General features: G+C 50.5%; 1 long non-coding RNA gene across 1 annotated transcript; it reads left to right on the top strand.

Moving 5' to 3' along the window:
* Window positions 1-3,075: 3,075 nt before the first annotated feature.
* LOC144371998 (uncharacterized) lies at window positions 3,076-6,372 on the top strand. The gene is made up of 2 exons (XR_013432044.1): window positions 3,076-5,094; window positions 5,804-6,372. It is a non-coding gene; the product is annotated as an uncharacterized LOC144371998 (long non-coding RNA).
* Window positions 6,373-22,229: the final 15,857 nt, after the last annotated feature.

The raw sequence follows: 22,229 nt of genomic DNA, 5'->3' as shown, positions 1-22,229 counted from the left end.
AGAGGGACTCCCGAGGGGCAGAGAGGCCCCGGAGCGCAGAGGACCCGGGAGGAGCTGGAGCCGCCCAGAGCCCGTCCTGGGAAGTGACCGTCCCTTGGCAGCGGGTCACTCCGGGCCTGGACCCAGGACCATCTTTATTGCTCTGCAGGGAAACAGCGAGCACAGAACCCGCTCTGCCCCTCCCCGTCTTTGCAGGGGACCGGAGGCTGCGGTCCCCGGGGAGCCACGTCCCGGGGCGTGCGCTGGGACCTCCAGGTTCTCAGGGTCGGCCTTGGCCTCTGCAGCTGCACCACCAACTGCAGGAGGAACGCCCAAGGGGCTCGCAGAGCAGATCCCTGGGTGGAACCCACTGTCACCAAGGACACCCGAGGCGCAGACTGCAGTGCGGTTCCAGGGTGAGGACGCTCGGGGTGGTGCTCGGAGGACCCAGGGATCGTTTTGCTTTAAAAACCAAACTTGAGATGCACCTCTGTCATCCCAGTGGCTCGGGAGGCTGAGGCAGGAGGATCAGGAGTTCCAAGCCAGCCTCCGCCAAAGGGAGGCCGTAAGCCACTCAGGGCGACCCTGTCTCTAAATAAAATGCAAAAGAGGGCTGGGGACGGGGCTCAGGGGTTAAGAGCCCTTGGGTTCCATTCTTACTTACCCTGCATCCCCCCCCAAAAAATAATAAAAGAAATTCAAAATGCAGAAACACTGCACGGGATACGATATTTTGCCTGCACCCACCCACACCTCGGTTCCAGGTGGAACATTTTTGTGAAGCTTATGAAAACGACCGGCATCCATCGTGGTCGACCCAAGGGAGGTTTCTGAAGGCAATTTTGCTCCCAAGAGCGAATGAAAGGTGCTGAGACTTCTCAGGATCCTCTGGGTCGTGTCAACCCAGACCCTCTGTCCTCTTAAATCCTAATAATCCCCAATTACGGCGTTCAGCTGTTCTTCCTTCCAAGATGGAATTAAATCCATCTTTGCACATCACCGGCCTCCACCGGAATTATTTAATGGGAGGGATGTTGTTCTGTGAATGGAATCGGGCTTTGAAGATGGTCAGTATCAAAGACGTCTGTTATTCTAGGCAGAATGGAATGAAGGGGGTCCGTATTTTAAATCGAAATAAATCATTTTGTCTTTAAGGATATAATGGTGCCAAAAGAATTAGATTATAAATTAACTTTTTTTTTTTTTTTTTGGTTTTAAAAAGCTTTTCGGTCTCCTTAGAAAACGTGAGCGTGGATGGATGTCTCCCAACAGACCAAGGGAAAACGACAGGAATCTACATTCGTAACTAATATTCACGTCCCGGAGATGGCTATTTTCACATCGATGAACAGAATCAGGTTCCGTTAACAAACAAAGCCGACGAAGACAGTTTTCATGTACAAGATGGACCGTGAGAAAATTTCCAGGAAAAATAAAAAATTTAAAAGAGCAGAAATAAATATAGAATCATCCATCAGCGGAAACAGACTCATCGCTATGTAGAAGAAGGGAAAAATAGCCTGATAAAACAGAGACAGAAATCCCAACAGCTGAGATGAAAATACGCTTCACACAGCCAAGAGCCAATTACAAACATCACAGATTAATAAAAAGCGTAATGGGTCCCGGCGGCTCGGGAGGCTGAGGCAGGAGGATCGAGAGTTCAAAGCCAGCCTCCGCCAAAGCGAGGCCAGAGAGCATTTAGAATTTTCTAAAATGCCAGCTTTTTTTTTTGTTTTGTTTTACTGGAGATTGAACCCTGGGGTGGTCTACCACGGAGCTACATGCATCCCCAGCCCTTTTTATTTTTTGTTTAGACACAGGATCTCATTAAATTGCTTAAGGCCACGCTAAACTTGTTGAGGCTGACCTCCAACTTGCAATCCTCCTGCCTCAGCCTCCCGACTCACTGGGATTATAGGCGTGCCTCATGACAAAGATGTTGGTTTGGTTTTTTTAATCACAAATTATGCTCTGCCCGTGTATGATGATCCCGTAATGGATCCTTCTTTTGTATAGAATCGGGATGCACCAATTAAAATGTTAATAAAAACCATGCAAGGTTTTACATGGACGTCTTTAATTCTGTCTTGCTCACTAGGAAATCTAAAAGTTCCTTTTCTAAATTTTTTTTTTATAATTGGATTTTTTTTCCAAATACCTCTATTGTTCCCGAGCACCCCCGTTATCGTGAATTAGCACCTGCATATTTGAGAAAATATCTGGCTTTTGGATTTTGGGGGATTGGCTCAATTTGCTTTGCATGTTGGTCTCCATCCATTTACCTGCAAATGCCATCATTTCATTCTTCTTTAAGGCTCAGTAATATTCCATTGTGTAGGCATAGCACATTTTCTTTATCCATCCATCTGTTGAAGGGCATCTAGGTTGGTCCCACTGTTTAGCTATTGTGAATTGAGCTGCTATAAACACGGATGTGGCTGTGTCCCTGTAGTGTGTGCTGCTTTCAAGTCCTTTGGGTGTAGACCAAGGAGTGGGATAGCTGGGTCACATGGTGGTTCCATTCCCAGTTTTCTGAGGAATCTCCATCTGGATCCCTGATTCCCTAAAGTGACTCTCCTCGTCCCCGTAACAGTGACGCCGAGTTACTCACCTCTTCCTCTGCGTCAGTGTCATCTCTTTTTAGTTTTTTTAAAAAAATTCAGATTGATTTTGAGACAGTGTCTCACTAGCTGACCGAGGCTGGCCTCCACCTTGCCATCCTCCTGCCTCAGCCTCCTGAGCTGCGGGGGTGACAGCTGAGCCCCACCATCCCTGGCTCAAACCAACCCCCACCTCCTGCACGAGGTACTGGAAGAGTTGCGTTGAGGGCGAAATCGTCCCCCTCTGCGTGAGCTGCCTTCCGACCTCCCTTCCCCGCTCCTTTGACCTCTGCTTTGCACGGGAAAAGCACCAGTTCCCTCTCAGCAACTTGGGGAGACTCTTAAAGTACCCAATCGGGCTGGGGATGTGGTTCAGGGGTCGAGGGTCCCCCGAGATCAATCCCCAGGACCCTCCCCCCAAAAAGAAAAATTCTGAAGTGCTTCTGGTTGGGGGTACAGCCGGGTACTGCCGCTTTACAAATCTATTTGGAATAGCCCTTTGCCGGTCCTCTGTGACCCAAGGTTTGCGTCTTGCATGTCCCTGCGTTCCAGGGCGGTGCTCCTGGAGGTGGTAGGAGCTTTAGAAGGTGGGACTTAGTGGGGGGCTCTCGGGAAACATGCCCTTCAGTGGGACTGTGGGGTCCTGGCCCCTTTTCATCCTCTGTTTCATTTCTACCCACGAAGTAAACGCTTTTGTCTTCCGTAGGCCCCTGACACAAACCCAAATCAATGGAGCCGACTGATTGTGGACTGGAACATCCAAAACTGTGAGCTACAAGAAACCTTTTTTTCCTTCACAAACTTCTGGTCTTGGGTGTTTTGTTACAGTCACGGAAAGCTGACCGACCCGCCTCAAGTCAATGCAAATGGAGGAATCCTGCTGTTGATGTCGATAGGGATGGATACCGAGCGGAAAAAAAAAGTCTAGCCAGAGAAGAAACATGCAGCGTGACACTATTGAAATATAAAATGCACGCACAAGTAACCAACACAGTGTTTGCAATTGCATACATACGCCCCCAAACCTTTTTAACAGAAAGGAAGATAATAATACGTAGGGTAATAAGGGTAGCTAGGAGGGGATGATTGGAAAGGGACATTCTTGAGTCTTCAATGACATTTAAATGTTCTGCGTCTGAAGCTGGGACGCGGGTTTGTGGGATGTGAGATTTGATTTTTTTCGTTCCTGCTTCTCATTCATCCACTTTATATGGAACAGTTCATGATAATGCTGTTTTTAAAAATTAATGCGTTTTTCTCCCTCTCACGAAGGAGTATTATTACCAGATAAATTTTATGGGGGCTTAATGTCCTAAGATATTGAAACGGACTCATATAAATTCAGACCGTTAATCTCTTTTCTTATTCCAAAGGACGCCGTGAAACGCTCGGGACTGCTTCCCGCGCATTGCGCGAGTCATAAAGAGAGGCTGCGCCGTCCAAGACAGGCTCCGCTGTCCGGGAACTCCTGATTTCACTTGTGCATCGCACAGCCTGTGCACCGGGCCAAGTGTCTTAGCAAAGCAGTCTGCGGTGGGCAGCAGGACAGGAAGATCCATCTCTGCGCAGGGCGGACGACGAGGCAACCAGCTCCAAGATGCCCGACGAGGGGTGATTTCGCTTCTGGGCAGCAGGTGTAAGCAAGGCTCTTGGTTCCTGGTGATCAATGTTTTGAAAAATGGTTCCCCTTTGCCCTATGACTCCTGATTATGGACTGGAACATCCAAAACTGTGAGCTACAAAAAACCTTTTTTCTTCACAACCTTACGATCTTGGGTATTTTTGTTATAGTCACGGAAAGCTGACTCACCCACCTAAAATCCATGACCCCCAGGCAGTATCACACCCCGGTTTGAAGACAGTCTTGGTGCCTCTAAAGGTCTATTTCCAGCTCATGGTTATGTCTCTTTACACTTAAAGTCCAGCGGAACGACCCTGAAGACCAACCCAAAGCAACATGCACGGCCAGTTCAGGGTTGATCCTGAGAAAAGATCAGAGATTCACACTCTGCCCACCCCTGGCCTCTGTCTGCACCTCAGAGAACATTCTGCTTTCAGAATCCGGCCTCCCCCTGATCCTCCAAGACAGTCAGGCTCTGGGCTCTGCTGATCCTGCCTGAGGTGCCCTTGGAGCTCACAGGCATCACATCCCTCCAGGGCCCGGTGGGCAGGCCAGGGAGACGCAGGCCTAGGGGTAGCCTGCGGATTGGACGTCCCTGGAGGCCCACAAGTCTAACGTGAACAGGGTCGAGACTATCACCTTGATGTGGGTCGGTCAGCTTTCCATGACTATAACAAAATACCCAAGACCATAAGTTTGTGAAGAAAAATATCACCTAACAGGAAGGAAAACGGAGCTGCGTCAAGGATTGCAACTGGCCCTGGATGGATCCCTGGTTCACCTCTGCCTGCGTTCAGAGGCTGGGCCTCTCTCCCTCCCACCAGGGAGGCCACCTTGCCGAGGCTCAAAGGAGAGCGTCCAGTGAACCAGCAAAATCACCCGGGGAGAAAGGTGCTTTGCACGTCTGGGCTGTCTCATCCAATTCCATTTATAGCAGTGCAGCAGGCCACGTTATGCTCTTGACAGTCCATTAAATATATATAGATCTGAAACACGTGCATATTTAAATGCATATTCATTGAGTAAAAACAGATATTTTTAAAAGATTTATATGTGCTTATTTATTAAAAATTCATAGATATTTATCAAATATATATTTAAAATGTATTTTTAAATTACCTATATTCATTTATTAGAATTTTATATATTTATTTATTAAAATTCTACATATTCATTTATTAAAATTTATACTCAGATCTATATATTCGTATCATCACAAAATATATATTTAATAAATATATATTTATAATTCATAGACATATACCTTTAATAATATATATTTGTGATTAATAAAAAAAACATGGATTTAAAAGAAAAAACCCAAGTGCAAAGTATTTATCAGGAAAATATTATTTAATGAGCAAACCTGCATTCTTATTTTTTTTTTTCTAATTTCTGCAAGAAAGTGGTTCATGCTAGAGCTTAGATCTGGGCCAATTCCCAAAGGCACTTGGGGGTAAAGGTTTGGTTCCAAGGTGGGCTACTGGGTGGAGCCTTTAAGACGTGGGTCTACCAGTAGGCCTTGAGGTCATTGGGACCTGCCTATAAAGAAGGAGATAACGGACCTCGGCTCCTTCCTCTTCCTCTTCCTCTCCTCTAGCTCTCGGCTGCTACCATGAGGAGCTGCTTCACCACAGACTCTAAGCACCACGGCCAACAGACCATGGACGACAATCTTTAAACCTCTGCGTCAAAGTTGCAGTTTTTGCTTTATAAGTTGGTTGTCTCAGGTTATTTGTTACAGCGACGGAAAGCTAACACAATTTGCTAGAAAGAATCCATTCGGTGCCTTGAGAAATGGCTGGTAAATGAAGATATTCCTGGAAGAATCACTGATAATGGGAAAAAACCAAAACGTGGGCAAATGACTGAGATTGAGCATTGTTTAATAAGACACTCGGAATGCCAGATCTTTTGTGCTTTCTCTTAATCTTAGATTTCACTCTGTCCAAGAGCAAAAGGGGCAGACTTTTGAATGTTTTCCAACCAACAATGCGACATGACCTTTAACTGTTTATACTTTTAAACCCATTTTCATGGAAATCATCCAACTTCAGTGTGAAGCTCTTCAAGAAAGTTGAGAACTCTTTAAAAATCAAAATCTATACATTGACACATGTATTTCTAGCAGCTTGCTTGCTGCAGTGTTGAATAAAGAGTGTCGTAAAATCAGATATTGACCCGAGGGTAGAATTCTTTGGGATGATCATTTTACTTTGTTTTCCCCAAAATTTCTCTGGTTGTTTTTGTATGTTTTATGCAAAATGACAAATGACGTTGCATTGCTTGAAGGAACGGGATTGCTTCCTCTCTTGTACCCAATCCCACATATTCCTCTCCTTTCCATGTTGAATAGCTGTGCACTGATTCAGAGAATCCCTTAAAGACTGCAGGATTAAGTGCAAGATACTTTTAAGCGGGACCCCAGGGCCCTTAATTTCTAACCAATGCAAATGAGCTGCAAAGCACAATTGCGAGAATAAAGATGAAGTCACCCCGTGCACATTATTAGGATGTCTCCCAGTGTTTGGCTTCCTGGGGAAAAAAAAAAATGTGTGCAAAAAATCCATTATCAATAATTATATTTTGATCGTGTGTCAAAACGGTATCTCAGATAAATGGGGTTCGGTTAAAAAACACGTTCTCGAAACGAACGTTTCCCGTGATCTTTGTTTCTACCTTCAGAGATTATTGGAAATTGTTAAATTAAGGACCTTCCTACGCTCCCTTCTCTCGTGTTCTTTCAACTTCTCTCTCTCCGTGGACTGGGAATTGCGGCTTCCAACAAAGCAACACAGCAGCTTGTGGCCTCAAGTCTGTTTGAACAACCCCGGCTCAGCCATCTGCTTGGTTTATTTCCAAATGTTGGTCCCCAGGGCTGGGCCTCGGCAGGTGTGGAGAACCCACCGTCCACTTGGACTTAATAGGATTACGCCCAGCACGTCTGCCTTCAAAGTCTGGCCCCAGTTCCCCTTTATCCTTATACCAGGCCCACGGGCGGGGTCTCTGACTTTAGATGTCCACCACAGCATGCAGCGCCGGTTCTCCCACTGGTCTCTCTGTAGCGTTCTTTGGAGGGCTCGGGTCTCTCCATTGAAGATCGACGAGGAAAGAAATAACGAGAAAACACGCGCACACCAGGGTTCCGCCCCCGAGGCAAGATCCAGGTGTTGCCAAGAAATTGATGGAGCAAGAGTTTCAGGTGGAAGCCGAGAGCTGCTTTCGCATGCACACGGAGGGTCCAGTCTCAGCCAGACCTTCACCCTGGGGTCCTGGATCGCTTTATATAGTTTTAAGGAACTGAGTCATCTGATTTTTTCCAATAAGAAACAAATATACACCCCGGCAATTGGGGAACTGGATTTAGCATTCAATCCGTCATGGAAAAACCACAAAAACTTTCCACTTTTTTCCGTGTGCATGTGTGTGCCTCTCTCAAAATGGTGACAGAGTCGGCATGGTCGGCCACCTTTCAGAATCATGGATTTTAAAATAGCAAAGAGCCCACTCCGCTCTGAAGAAGAAACAAGAATCCAGGGCATGAGAAAATTCCCCTAAAGACTTCAGATCGATACCCGGGAGAGCCCTTTGGATCTGAGAGTCACCAAGTAACGGAAGTGTTTCCTAAAAGCCAGTGGAGAATCCGCAGATCTGAAAAAAACGTTGAAAGACGGAACATCTGAGCAGCGGGCTTCGTTTGGCTCAGGGAAGACTTTTCCCCAAGCGAAAATGTCTCCTCTCGGCGGCCATGTAAGTAAGGTCGACTCATCCTCTCGGCGGCCATATAAGTAAGGTCGACTCATGAGAAGATGTCTCCTCTTGGCGGCCATATAAGTAAGGTCAACTCATGCAACTGACCCCAACACCCTCTTAGCTTTACGATTTATGGGAAATCCAACCAGTTTCCAACCAGAGTTTCTCTCATGATTGACCAGCATGGTCTGGCATCCACAGAGAAAGCTGACTTCTAACTCCAACCTTCCTGCAGTGTAGACCAAGATGGCGGCCATGCACCACAGCTCCGTTGGAATCAGGAACGTGAGTTGAAAATCGGAACCATCCAATCCGGTGATGAAGATGTGCTTTCCGTAAAAAAAAAAATGCACAGTGAATTTGACAGAAAAGTAGGAAAGACGTAGGTATAGAGGATCCTTCGATATGTTACACGGCATGAGTGGTGTTCGCTCTTTTTGTTATTTCTGTCTGCTCCCTACTGCATGACGTGAGCAGGCTCCTGGACCACACCCTTCCATCATGATGTGCTGCTTTATGTCAGGCCCAAAGCAATGGATCCAGCCCCCACAGAACTGAAACTCTGCAACTGTGAGCCAAAACCAATCTTTCCCGCCCTACGTCGTTTTTCTCAGGTATTTTGTTACAGCAACGGACCACGGACACAGGTAGATTCTTTTCTGGTTCCTGTAGCTCTGTGATGTATTCTACAATCAGAAATCCTAAGAAGTCAAAATCTTCATTGTCAAGATTTTCTTGGACATTTGGGGCTTCTTAAGGTGACCTACGAAGTGTCAAGTCTTGTCCTCTGTAAAATATGCCCCTTGCATGTTAATAGGGATTTCCTCAAACCCGTAGACTGCCTTGTGCAACATGGACACGTTAGACCTTCGAATGCAGGAGCTCGGGACGTCTTTCCGCTTATTTGCATCTTTAAAAAAAAATCTTTTGCTGCTTTCCTTGCTATTTCGTAGTCACAGGGGGCAAAATCTTTCACATTCTCGCTCAGCTTATTCCTAATTCTTTTATTCTTTTTGATGCTATTGTAGTTGAGATTGATTTTGTAATATCTTTTTTTTTTTCTTGGTACTGGGGATTGAACCCAGGAGCACTTTACCATTCAGCTACATCCCCAGCCCTATTTTGCATTTTCTTTAGAGACACGGTCTCACGGAGTTGCTTAGGGCCTCGCGAAGTCGCTGAGGCTGGCCTTGAACTCTTGATCCTCCTGCCTCAGCCTCCGGAGCCACTGGGATCACAGACGTGCACCACGGCACCCGGTTTACGATTTCCTTTCTGGAGAGTTCACTTTTACTGGATTAAAACCACAGCCGACATTTGTGAGTTGATTTTTGGTATCCTGCCGTTTTTATTCAATGGCTCATTCGATGTTGGTTTCCTGCTTCCAGCAGTTTCTTTTTAAGGTGCAGCAACGTGTTGGGCTCAACAGTTGCACGTTTTATCCTTCATCTGGATGTCACTGAGCTTGTCCCCACGGTCCCAGAAGAGAGTCACCGTCGGCCGTGCACAGCCCGGCGATGGCAGCTGGCTCATTGATTCATTATTCAAAAACATCCCAGCAGCAGCCTCCGTCAGATGAGCAGAAGCCCCGGCTGCTGGGTGTCTCAGGCTTCCCGCCTTGTCACTGAGATATTTTAATAAAGGACACAGAGCAAAGAGGCCTGCTTGTGCCTCTGTGCCTGGCCGGCTCTTGGCTAGTCGGCCGCGAGGACTGCTCTTCGGAATCCAGGATCAGACACAGAGCTCCGCGGGGAACAGAAACGGGAACAGCACCAGAGTCTTTGGCAGCCTCCACGCTTCCACCTGCCACCGTGGAGAGGAGCCAGCTGGTGGCTTAGAGGTGGCCTGTCCCAGCAGCCCCGCCGTGCAGCGTGCACGCCCGCGCTGCAGGTGGGTGGCCATACCTCTGCAGCAGGCCTCTCCCGTCCTCATGCAAATCTAAACGGGCACTCGGAGGCGGGAGGCCCCAACGCCAAGGTGCGCGGAGACTTCACGTCCCATTTGCAGAGACCATGGGCGAGGCCATCGGCCCAGAGATGACGTTCCCAGCGAGGGAAGAGATATTGCTCTGAATCATTTGAAGTGTGCCAGAGTCGACTCGCAGGAAATGAGAGTCGGGGAGGCCCGAGGGAATAGAGGCCGAGTGTTGGGTAACACCATAAAACCCTCCCCAGGGTGCTGAGCCCTGCTCTGTCCCTTTGCACCAACGGGAGACCCCCCAGAGGGTGCCCAAGGCCCTGGGTCTGGAGGCTACGAAGCAAGATGGCGGACCCCTGAGACGCCAGAGCTGGGGACCTGCAAGTCGGGCTTGAGCAGAATCTGCCTGACACATTCAGGGACACCCCTTTGGGTCATCTGGGGGTGTGAGCAATCCAGAATGAGATCACTCCCGCCTCAGTGGGCACCCAGCATTCAAGGACTGTGTTCCGTTGATGGGAAGGAGCAGATGCGAAACCAGCCCGTGTCTTCAAGTTGATGGACAGACACCGTCAAAGGGAGATACCAGGGATTGAACTGAGGGACACTCGACCCCTGAGCCCCGTCCCCAGCCCTATTTTGCATTTTATTGAGAGACAGGGTCTCACCGAGTTGCTTACGGCCTCCCTTTGGCGGAGGCTGGCTTTGACCTCGCGATCCTCCTGCCTCAGCCTCCCGAGCTGCTGGGATGACAGGCGTGCGGCACTGCGCCCAGCTTGTCCCAGGTTGGAGTGGGAGACTTTACCCAGATACGTCCTGACAACAGCGTGTTCCAATTGCCTCCCAATAAGTGCCCCTCGCTGCGTCTCCACAGCTGAATACGATGGTTTCAGATAAAGGTTCACTTTTGTCTTCGTCATAACCCGAAGGCCAGGTGGCGGTATTATTAAACAAGAAGCCATCGCCACTGGGCTCTTTATTCCAGCACGTTCTACGACTATTAGACAGCTCCATGCCACGTGTGCAGTGCTCAATTAACACACGACAGCCCCCAGCCCAACGGGGCCCACCGTGCACCTGAGACAGCTCGTGGGCTGAGGATGCCTTTTGCATTTTTAAAGGTTTGGAAAAAAAATGTCTTAAATTTCACATTTTGTAATATGCAAAAAAAAAAAACCACATGAAATTCAAACATTAATGTCTGTACATACAACTAGATGGAGGCAGAGCCGTCCTGGGTTTGGCGGTCTTGGCTGCTCTGGGCGCCACGGTGCAACGGGAGAATTAGGGGGTCGGAGACGGCCTGGTCCAGAAAGCCGAGCGTGTTGACTGTCTGGTGTTTTCCACAAAAAGCTACCTGACCCCCGACCTAAGCCTGGCCACCCCCAGGACCTTGAGCGGCCACCCACATCCCGGAGGAGCCTTGGAACAATGCAAACCGTCCCCTCAGGGACTGCTGCCCTAGAATCCGGATTTCTCCAGGCACCAGGTGATGGATAGAGATGTTAAAATCCGACAAATCTTCGCTCCAGAGGAAGCGGACGCCCTCCGCCGCATGAATCAAGGACAGTGCGTCCACCTGCAGAAACGCAAGCAGATCGATGCGTAATTCAGCTGAGTTGTGTGCACAAGAGTCTGAAGAAAATATCAAATAAGGAGACGCTGATTCTCGTGGAGGCAGACACTGGAGGAAGTTTTGAAAACGGAACCTTAGAGAAAAATGTAGGGGAATGACCGATTGGAGGCGTTTCCTGAAGTGGTTGCTTATGGAATCAGAACTGGTTGCTTTGTTTATTGGCTGGGGTCCTCCGTCTCGTGGCACCGTTCCTTGACCGTAAACCTGAATAACTAACCAAGAGGGTCCCCAGCAACGTTTCCACCTGTATAACCGCCTTAGTCAGCTCTCGCTGTGACCAAAACGCCCAACAGAAACAATCAGAGGAGGAAAAGTTTGTGTTCATGGCTGGCCAACTCCACGGCTCTGGCCCAAGGGGAGCAGAACAAGATGGCGGCAGGGCCTGGAGGAGGAGAGCCGCTCAGGACAGGGCACCAGGGAGCAGAGAGAGCTCTGCCCACCAGGGACAGGACAGAGACCCCAAAGGCACAGCCCAGGGACCCCCTCCTCCAGCCACACCCCACCTGCTGCAGTCTCCACCCAGTGAGTCCATCCAAGTGGATTAATCCACTATAAGTCTACACCCAGTGAGTCCATCCAAGTGGATTAATCCACTATTAGTCTACACCTCTTTCAACCCAATCATTTCACAATATGGCGGCAGGGCCTGGAGGAGGAGAGCAGCTCAGGACAGGGCACCAGGGAGCAGAGAGAGCTCTGCCCACCAGGGACAGGACAGAGACCCCCAAGGCACAGCCCAGGGACCCCCTCCTCCAGCCACACCCCACCTGCTGCAGCCACCACCCAGTGAGTCCATCCAAGTGGATTAATCCACTATGAGTCTACACCCAGTGAGTCCATCCAGGTGGATTAATCCACTATTAGTCTACACCAGGGAGCAGAGAGAGCTCTGCCCACCAGGGACAGGACAGAGACCCCCAAGGCACACCCCAGGGACCCCCTCCTCCAGCCACACTCCACCTGCTGCAGCCACCACCCAGTGAGTCCATCCAAGTGGATTAATCCACTATGAGTCTACACCCAGTGAGTCCATCCAGGTGGATTAATCCACTATTAGTCTACACCAGGGAGCAGAGAGAGCTCTGCCCACCAGGGACAGGACAGAGACCCCCAAGGCACAGCCCAGGGACCCCCTCCTCCAGCCACACCCCACCTGCTGCAGTCTCCACCCAGTGAGTCCATCCAAGTGGATTAATCCACTTATTAGTCTACACCCAGTGAGTCCATCCAAGTGGATTAATCCACTATGAGTCTACACCCAGTGAGTCCATCCAAGTGGATTAATGCACTTTCAGTCTACACCTCTCCTATCCCAGTCATATCACAATATGGCGGCAGGGCCTGGAGGAGGAGAGCCGCTCAGGACAGGGCACCAGGGAGCAGAGAGAGCTCTGCTCACCAGGGACAGGACAGAGACCCCAAAGGCACAGCCCGGGGACCCCCTCCTCCAGCCACAGCCCATCTGCCGACACCTGCCACCGAGTTAATCCATTTAAGTGGATCAATCCACTTATTAGATGGTACCTCTCACAGACGATCCATTTCACCTCTGAACATTCCTGGACTTCTCCACGTGAGCTTTTCGGGGACTCCTCATTCCCAAGGACTCCAGTCGGGCCGTAATGTCGTTAAGCTGCAACCCAAGACCCAAGGCCAGGAGACCCTTCTGTGGGCGGATGCGAGAAGCAGTCAATATGCCGTCACCAGAACAAGCCGGCGTCCTGCCTGGTCCCGTGGTGAATTCCAGTGACAGCCCCGGGAAGCCGAAGCTCCCATCTGATTGGGGCGGGGGGCGGGGGACACGTTTATAAATGACAGTGACATCCAGGCAGATCTCCAAGGTAACAGAGACATCCCTCCTCTCCAACCCCATCCCGCCGCCCGCCCACCACCCCATCTCGGCTTTCCCTGGACCTCAGTTGTCACGGGCCGTTGGCCCACTCCATCCGTCATCCGCATCTTCTCCTAATTGTGCCCAATAGGGACATCGGGGCCCTCATCGGGGTTTTCAGCTCCAATCCCTTTCGGTCCCCTCACCAGGGCCTCATTCACGGCGTGTCACACCGAGTTTGGCCTTTAATCATTCCCGCCTGGCCAGTGACCGCCACGTCCATTCATCAGCCTCTGAGTCGGCGCCCGGCCCCCGCCTCCCTGGGGTAAATGGATTCCAAGGCGACCAGATTCACCTAATGCATGGCCACGTGCTGCAATTAGTTATCGGGGCTGCCCACTCGGATTATTTGTTAGGCCCCGTGATGGAGAACACGGCCGGCTAAATGAAGGGAAAAGGAACCAGAAGGATGGAAAGAGTGAGATCGCGGATGTTTCAAAAAGAATGAGGGTCGGGCCGACTCAGCAATTTGAGAGTCGACTCTTCTCCCGAGGATCTGGAAGCTACGTCAAGGTAATGGGATAAAAGGTGGGGGGTGGAACATGGAATCCCATAAATACAGGAAGGGAGATCTATACAGCGGGGAAAAAGGTTGAAGGTGGAGGAAGACAGACCAGTAAAGAGAGGAACCGTGGAATGAAATGGACCCGTCTCCCCCCAAAGAAGTCAAGAGGCAGCTGTTGGAAGTGGGCAACGTGGGGTCCAATGCGATTCCTCACCTCCTGCCTCTCTGGAAATGTCCACTTCTTCTGACACCCGTTTTCAAGGTCACGGCTGCTCCGTGTGCCATGAAGCTGGGCCTTACTGCTTTCTAAAAAGGGGGACACTGTGGTGCAGACCTTCATCACGCAACCTCCACCCCTGGACGTGTCAGGGGGACCAGGCTCGTCTCCAGCATCTTCTGGATTCCGGGTGGATGCTGAAGCACAGAAGGAACAATGAACCCTCGTCCCCGTCAAGGTCATCCGGCGGTGGCGAAGGTCGAGGAGATAAGGCACCAGTTTAAAAGTGCAAGTCCGCAAGACAGAGCAGCAGGCAAATAGAAATACCCCGCTCCCTGAACCTCATAGGGCAGCCTCCATCGGCATCTGCTGGGACCTTGTTCAAAGTCCCCTTGGCTCTGGGCACGGCCTCTAGGCTGGGCGGATGAGATCCACGCGGGTGATTTCCACACCGGCTCTGCCGCCAAGTGAGACGGATGTTCTCTCCCGTTAAGGTCGGCCTTTCCGCATGAGGTGGAAAGAGAATCCCATAAATAAACATGTGCACACTGGCCCGATGATTATTAAAGTATCAGCCCCGGGAGAGGGGGGGATATTCGGTCAAAATACCTTGAGCATTAACAAAAAAAAATGTTGTGTTGTTGCCTAAATTGTGTGATTCATTTTAGTCTTTTTTTCCCTTTTGGTACCAGGGATTGAACTCAGGGGCACTCGACCCCTGAGCCCCGTCCCCAGCCCTATTTTGTATTTTATTTAGAGACGGGGTCTCCCTGAGTTGCTTACGGCCTCCCTTTGGCAGAGGCTGGCTTTGAACTTGCCATCCTCCTGCCTCAGCCTCCAGAGCTGCTGGGATGATAGGCGTGCATCACTGCAACTGGCTCACCTTATTGTTATTATTATTATTATTATTATTTTGTAATTGTTGATGGACAGAATGCCTTTATTTTATTTGTTTATTTGTATGTGGTGCTGAGGATCGGACCCAGCGCCTCACGCCCGCTAGGCAGGCGCTCTGCCACTGAGCTGCAGCCCCAGAGCCTCACCTTTGTTTCAATGGGTGGTGAGTTCCATCCTAATCCTTGTATAAATCAGTGTTTTGTCGCAGTGTGAGGTAGCCCCTTGCTCTCCTCTCTGCAGAAATTCTGCAGATTCTTCTGCAAGACCCTTTTGCCTGTGTTTGAAGAGTCTTCTAAGGTCACGGTCTTTCCCGTGGATGCGTTGCTCTGTGTCGGAGATTTCCCAGAAAGTCTTCTACGGGAGGAAAAGAAATGGTGTCCTTCCGAGGTGCTCCGTGCTCTTACGGCTGACGAGAGCATCCACGGCGCTCAGTCGATTCAGGCTCACCGACTGCAGAAGAGCAGACGTATCTGCACCGAGTCGGAGTGTTTGGGATTTTTCCTTCTTCTTCTTCTTCTTCTTATGCTGCACAACTGAGAAGGAAGGATGCGGAGTCCTATGATGGAACATTTATCATAACGCAAACCAGGAGCCCAAGGATTTATATGTGATTACTGCAAAGAGCCATCCTGAAGGTGCATAACGGAACCGAACCAATTACCTCTTTATTACCCCAGAGATGTGCTGAGCAGGCAGAAGGGGAACACCCGTGGACCGCAGGCCTCATAAACCAGCAAGGGCTTCTGAGATTCATGGGTGCAGTCGGCCACCGGAACCTTCCGGAAACGCTCCCTGGGGAGTCGCTCATCCCTGATTCATGTCCCCCACGTTCTTTGTTTTGTAGCAACGCTCACAGTTTCCTGATCGACTGGCAAACAGATTCCCCCACTTCGGCTCCTCTCTTCCCTATATTTCCCATCATCCTTTCTGTCTGCTGCCTGCCTCGTTCTTTATCAGAAGGCGTTCACATGCCATTGGCAATTAGCGGAAGGGTGTTGGCAGAATGCGAAAAGCACTGATTCAGAGACATTTTTCTCCAGCGAGTAATATTCCACACTCCCAACTAACAACAAGAGAATACAAAATGGCACTCGTGTGCCGGAATGCGACCACCAGATACAAAAGAAGACACCTGGGCGCGGTGGTTTCCATTCACCTCCAGCCACCTTCTGGTCTGTGTTGCCAGCCCCGCCTTCCATCTTGGAAGTGCTTATACTTGGTTCTCCTTCTCCTCTGTGCTTTGCTTTTGACTTTCAAAACCTCCCCTACAATCTCTCCCATCAAGTTATCATTATTTAAAGTAATATTCTGTGTGTGTGTGTGTGTGTGTGTGTGTGTGTGTGCGTGCTGGGGATTGAACTCAGGGACCCTTGCCCTATTTTGCATTTTATTTAGAGACAGGGTCTCCCTGAGTTGCTTTTGGCCTCGCTTTGGCTGAGGCTGGCTTTGAACTCACGATCCTCCAGCCTCAGCCTCCCGAGCCTCTGGGATGACAGGCGTGGGCCACTGCACCTGGTTATTTTGAAGTGATATCCTACACTCATCTTGGTATCTCGTTAAAAGTAAGGATTTAAATATCTTTTTTTTTCTGATATGTATACTGTATATCAGGTGATAGAGTTAGAAATTTATTTAGGAAAAGATGCCGGCTTTTTTCCCCATGAGATGATATTTTCATACAATTAGGCGGGCTACTCTGTTTGCTTTTCAGGTGTGCACACATCAAATGGCAGCAAAAATAAATGAGGAGAACCGGTATCTACATGTTCTTATATCTCTTATCTTCCTCCTGCAAAACGAACAAAATCTCATTTTCCTGGTATTTCTCACCGGAACCAAACATCTCTGCTGCCCCCTCCCTGATTCACAGCCAAGCTCCATTAATTATTCATGGTCCGTCTCCTCTTTCCCATGTTGCATCCGACGTTAGTCTGGCTCTCGTTGCAGCCACTGCACTAACACAGCCTTCGCATTGGTTCTAAGTAACATCTGTGTAACTCAATTTAATAGCAAAAAAAAAAAAAGAAAATGGCACATTTTCATGCCTGATAACTGGGAAACACGGAAGCAGATTTCAGCAGGACCCATCCTGTGGAATACTATTCAGCAAGGAAGACTGGGAGACATGGAAACAAGATTTCAGCAGGATCCTGTGGAATACTATTCAGCAAGGAAGAGGAATGAACACTGGTGTTCACGGCAGCAGAGGCTTACCTCCTGTGCATGGGGCTGAATGCAAACAGCCACATTCAGACACCACATTCCGTACGATTCCATTTCCACGATATTCTTGCCAAGGCAAAGCCAGGTAGATAGGAAGAAATCGCTTTTATTTATTTATTTTTTTTAAAAAAAAACGCATGATGTCCAAGTGGGAAACCAATGCACCAAGACGAAGGTGCAGACGCTGACCTCCGTCCTCCCCACCCGCAGGAACCTCCTCCCCTCGACATGTCTTGATTGATGTGCCCACCTCCGTCTCAGACAGCATCTCTTCATTTTCTCGGCTCCCTCGTCCAGTGATCTCGAGAGTGCCTTTCCTCTCTCCGTGGGGAGAAACAAACATTCACAAAGACAGAGGCCTTGTGCAGAGGAAGGATGTGACCTTTCGGGGGACTTTGATGGACTCCAGCCTTAAGCCTCCTGGATCACGGTCCTCCCCGCCTCCCTGCCAGCGCGCGGCTGCGGGCTGCCAGCTGCTGATTTTTCTTCCCTTAGAAAACACAATGCACCGCGTGAGTCCGTCTGAGGACGTTTGCCTTGGCCGCTGTCGAGCGGGTGCCCTTTCCCTTGTTAGGGCCGCGTTCTGTCTTGTTAGGTTTGAACTCTGCTTTCTGCTACCAGAAGAGAGAAAAAATAATAAGGCGCAGAGGCTTTGCTCAGCCGACGGGGAAGCCGACTCGGAGGACTCTCAGCCCTATTAAGCCAGAGAACTCTCCCCCCCCTCCCTTCTGAGCGCACCCGCGTCTGCAAAGATTTGACAAAAGACCGATGGAGGCCGGTCTCTCGGGGCAAGTTGTGTACTGGGGCCGAGTGGCTCAGACTCCGCTAGTGATGACGGGACTGCGGGAGATGCTTCCTCAACAGGACTGGGCTTTCCCGGGTGCTGAGCTCCCAGGGAAAGAACCGAGGAAAATCCGGGCTGCGGTAGATCCATTTTCTGTGACTATCACTAAACGCTTGAGGGTAAGACACTTTATCATGAAAAGAAGTTCATCTGGGCTCATGGTTTGGTCACAAGGTCAAGGAGGCTGGACATGCTAAAGGGCACACCCCTCCCAGGATACCTGCTCCCTAGTTGGCACCCAGCATCAAACCTGACGTGGCAACCAGAAATTCAGCCTCCACGCTCAAGCACTCTACGCAAGAGCAAGGGGCGACGCTGCCCGAGCTACTTCCCAATTGCTTCTCCTGACTCTGGGTTCATTGATCCGCTCTCTCTCTCTCTGCGATTGAGTATTGATCGTCAGCTACACGTGCTCTTTGCGAACGCGAGCAGGCGTACCCCTCTCCCGCGGATCCCCTGGGAAGACACATTCTGGCTTTGGAGGTCTGAGATGGAGCCCGGGACCGCACTTCAGATTCGAGGACTGGCTCTGCTCAATGAAGAAAAAAGAAAAACAAAACCCTGAGACTCCTCAAAAGCTCCTTTATACTACAGAGAAGTCCATTTTCTGTTACTATGACGAAATACTGGAGGGTAGAAAACTTTATAAAGAAGAGAAGTTTCCTTTCCGACTTTCTTGACCTGTTTTGGCTCTTTCCTCTGGATACGAACCATGCGTTGGTGCCAGGTCTCCTTCAGGGGTACGGGGAGAGACCGCACCCCTCACCCACGGGACACCCCATGACTCGCACCTCAGCTGGGCTCCTGCGAGGTTTTCTGTATTTTGAGATATCATGCAATTACTCCGTAAATAAGTGACTTTCAAATGTCTTTAGGTATGAATGCCAAAGGTCTTCAACTTTTTAAAAATAAGAAGCAAAAGTGACTGGCTCATACCAGGTCACTTTCCTTAAAGCAAGAGAGTCGCACATCTAGTCCCGGCCTCCTTCTAAGACCTTTATCTGTGTTGATTTCTTTTTTTGAGGGGGGACGGGGGGTTACCAGGGATCAAACTCAGGACCACCCAACCCCTGAGCCCCGTCCCCAGCCCTCTTTTGCATTTTATTGAGAGACAGGGTCTCTCTGAGTGGCTTACGGCCTCCCTTTGGCGGAGGCTGGTTTTGAACTCTCGATCCTCCTGCCTCAGCCTCTGGGATCACAGGCGTGTGCCACCGCACCCCCAGGGGGACTGAGCTGAAACTGACTGCAGAACTGGTTCACTCAGTCCACGTGAAGAGCTGCTGAACGTAATTGCACACACTGCGGCCGCCCCAGATCATGATGAATATTTATCGTGCGTCCATCAACTCGAGGCAGGTAGCATAGTACCATGCAGAGCCATATACAGCGGGTGCAGGCGGTAAATAACGAGGCGAAGTTTCAGACCCGCCTCGTGTGCTCTTAGGAAATGTCCCTGACAGGTTTCTGTTTTGTAATTTTGCTCGGTTTCAGCAGCCCTAATTAGCATGGAGGCCCCATCACCCCGGAGGATGCAGTGAAGCCACTCACAATTCAAAACCATCTCTGCCTTCCGGGATCGGGGATCTTTTAAGTCTTTTGAACACGTCCCCCCCCGCCCCCCCCGACAAGGTAATGGGCTAATCCACTCCCGCGCGCACACGGCTCTGTTCCCCTCGTCTGTTTACACCGTTCCCTGTGCAAAGCGCAACGCCCTTGACAATCCACAGTCTCCTGTCGTTGTGCTCTGGATCAACACTCTTCCATTTCAATTGCGATGCACAAACAAACACCGGCTGATCCCAGAGACGGGGCAGACCCTCACCAAAGAGAGCAAATAAAAAACTCGGCACAACCTTTAAAAGCATCAACAAAGCCCAAAACTCCCGGATACCTGCAGAAATGTCTCGGCCCCCCACCTCGATCCTCTCTAAATCTCACCAGCTGTTGCTTCTGGTCCTCCGTAACGTGGACCCCCACAGCCATCAGATAAAAGTGTGAAAAATTGGATAAAAGTGTGAGAGGTGTACACTAATCAGTGGATTAATCCACTTGGATGGACTCACTGGGTGTAGACTAACAGTGGATTAATCCACTTGGATGGACTCGCTGGGTGTAGACTCATAGTGGATTAATCCACTTGGATGGACTCACTGGGTGGTGGCTGCTGCAGGTGGGGTGTGGCTGGAGGAGGGGGTCCCTGGGCTGAGCCTTTGGGGTCTCTGTCCTGTCCCTGGTGGGCAGAGCTCTCTCTGCTCCCTGGTGTAACCTAATAGTGGATTAATCCACTTGGATGGACTCCCTGGGTGGTGACTGCAGCAGGTGGGGTGAGGCTGGAGGAGGGGGTCCCTGGGCTGTGCCTTTGGGATCTCTGTCCTGTCCCTGGTGGGCAGAGCTCTCCCTGCCCCCTGGTGCCCTGTCCTGAGCTGCTCTCCTCCTCCAGGCCCTGCCACCATCTTGTTCTGCTCCCCTTGGGCCAGAGCCATGGAGTCGGCCACCAGGGACTGGACCTCGGACACCATAAGCCCCAGAGAGACTCTTCCTCCTCTAAATGCTCATGTGTGAGATGGTGCAGGAACATTCAGAGGATTGCGTTGTGAGAGGTGTAGACTCATAGTGGATTAATCCACTTGGATGGAGTCACTGGGTGGTGGCTGCAGCAGGTGGGGTGTGGCTGGAGGAGGGGGTCCCTGGGCTGTGCCTTTGGGGTCTCTGTCCTGTCCCTGGTGAGCAGAGCTCTCTCTGCTTCCTGGTGTAACCTAATAGTGGATTAATCCACTTGGATGGACTCACTGGGTGGTGACTAATAGTGGATTAATCCACTTGGATGGACTCACTGGGTGGTGACTAATAGTGGATTAATCCACTTGGATGGACTCGCTGGGTGTAGACTCATAGTGGATTAATCCACTTGGATGGACTCACTGGGTGGTGGCTGCTGCAGGTGGGGTGTGGCTGGAGGAGGGGGTCCCTGGGCTGAGCCTTTGGGGTCTCTGTCCTGTCCCTGGTGGGCAGAGCTCTCTCTGCTCCCTGGTGTAATCTAATAGTGGATTAATCCACTTGGATGGACTCACTGGGTGGTGGCTGCTGCAGGTGGGGTGTGGCTGGAGGAGGGGGTCCCTGGGCTGAGCCTTTGGGGTCTCTGTCCTGTCCCTGGTGGGCAGAGCTCTCTCTGCTCCCTGGTGTAATCTAATAGTGGATTAATCCACTTGGATGGACTCACTGGGTGGTGACTGCAGCAGGTGGGGTGAGGCTGGAGGAGGGGGTCCCTGGGCTGTGCCTTTGGGGTCTCTGTCCTGTCCCTGGTGGGCAGAGCTCTCCCTGCCCCCTGGTGCCCTGTCCTGAGCTGCTCTCCTCCTCCAGGCCCTGCCGCCATCTTGTTCTGCTCCCCTTGGGCCAGAGCCATGGAGTCAGCCACCAGGGACTGGACCTCGGACACCATAAGCCCCAGAGAGACTCTTCCTCCTCTAAATGCTCATGTGTGAGATGGTGCAGGAACATTCAGAGGATTGCGTTGTGAGAGGTGTAGACTCATAGTGGATTAATCCACTTGGATGGACTCACTGGGTGGTGGCTGCAGCAGGTGGGGTGTGGCTGGAGGAGGGGGTCCCTGGGCTGAGCCTTTGGGGTCTCTGTCCTGTCCCTGGTGGGCAGAGCTCTCTCTGCTCCCTGGTGTAACCTAATAGTGGATTAATCCACTTGGATGGACTCACTGGGTGGTGACTAATAGTGGATTAATCCACTTGGATGGACTCACTGGGTGGTGACTAATAGTGGATTAATCCACTGGATGGACTCACTGGGTGTAGACTCATAGTGGATTAATCCACTTGGATGGACTCACTGGGTGTAGACTCACAGTGGATTAATCCACTTGGATGGACTCACTGGGTGTAGACTCATAGTGGATTAATCCACTTGGATGGACTCACTGGGTGTAGACTCACAGTGGATTAATCCACTTGGATGGACTCACTGGGTGTAGACTAATAGTGGATTAATCCACTTGGATGGACTCACTGGGTGGTGACTGCAGCAGGTGGGGTGTGGCTGGAGGAGGGGGTCCCTGGGCTGTGCCTTTGGGGTCTCTGTCCTGTCCCTGGTGAGCAGAGCTCTCTCTGCTCCCTGGTGCCCTGTCCTGAGCGG

Source organism: Ictidomys tridecemlineatus, chromosome Y, assembly GCF_052094955.1.
Source record: "Ictidomys tridecemlineatus isolate mIctTri1 chromosome Y, mIctTri1.hap1, whole genome shotgun sequence".
In the NCBI taxonomy this organism is placed as follows: Eukaryota; Metazoa; Chordata; class Mammalia; order Rodentia; family Sciuridae; genus Ictidomys; species Ictidomys tridecemlineatus.
This window is presented reverse-complemented; position numbering and strand designations above follow the sequence as displayed.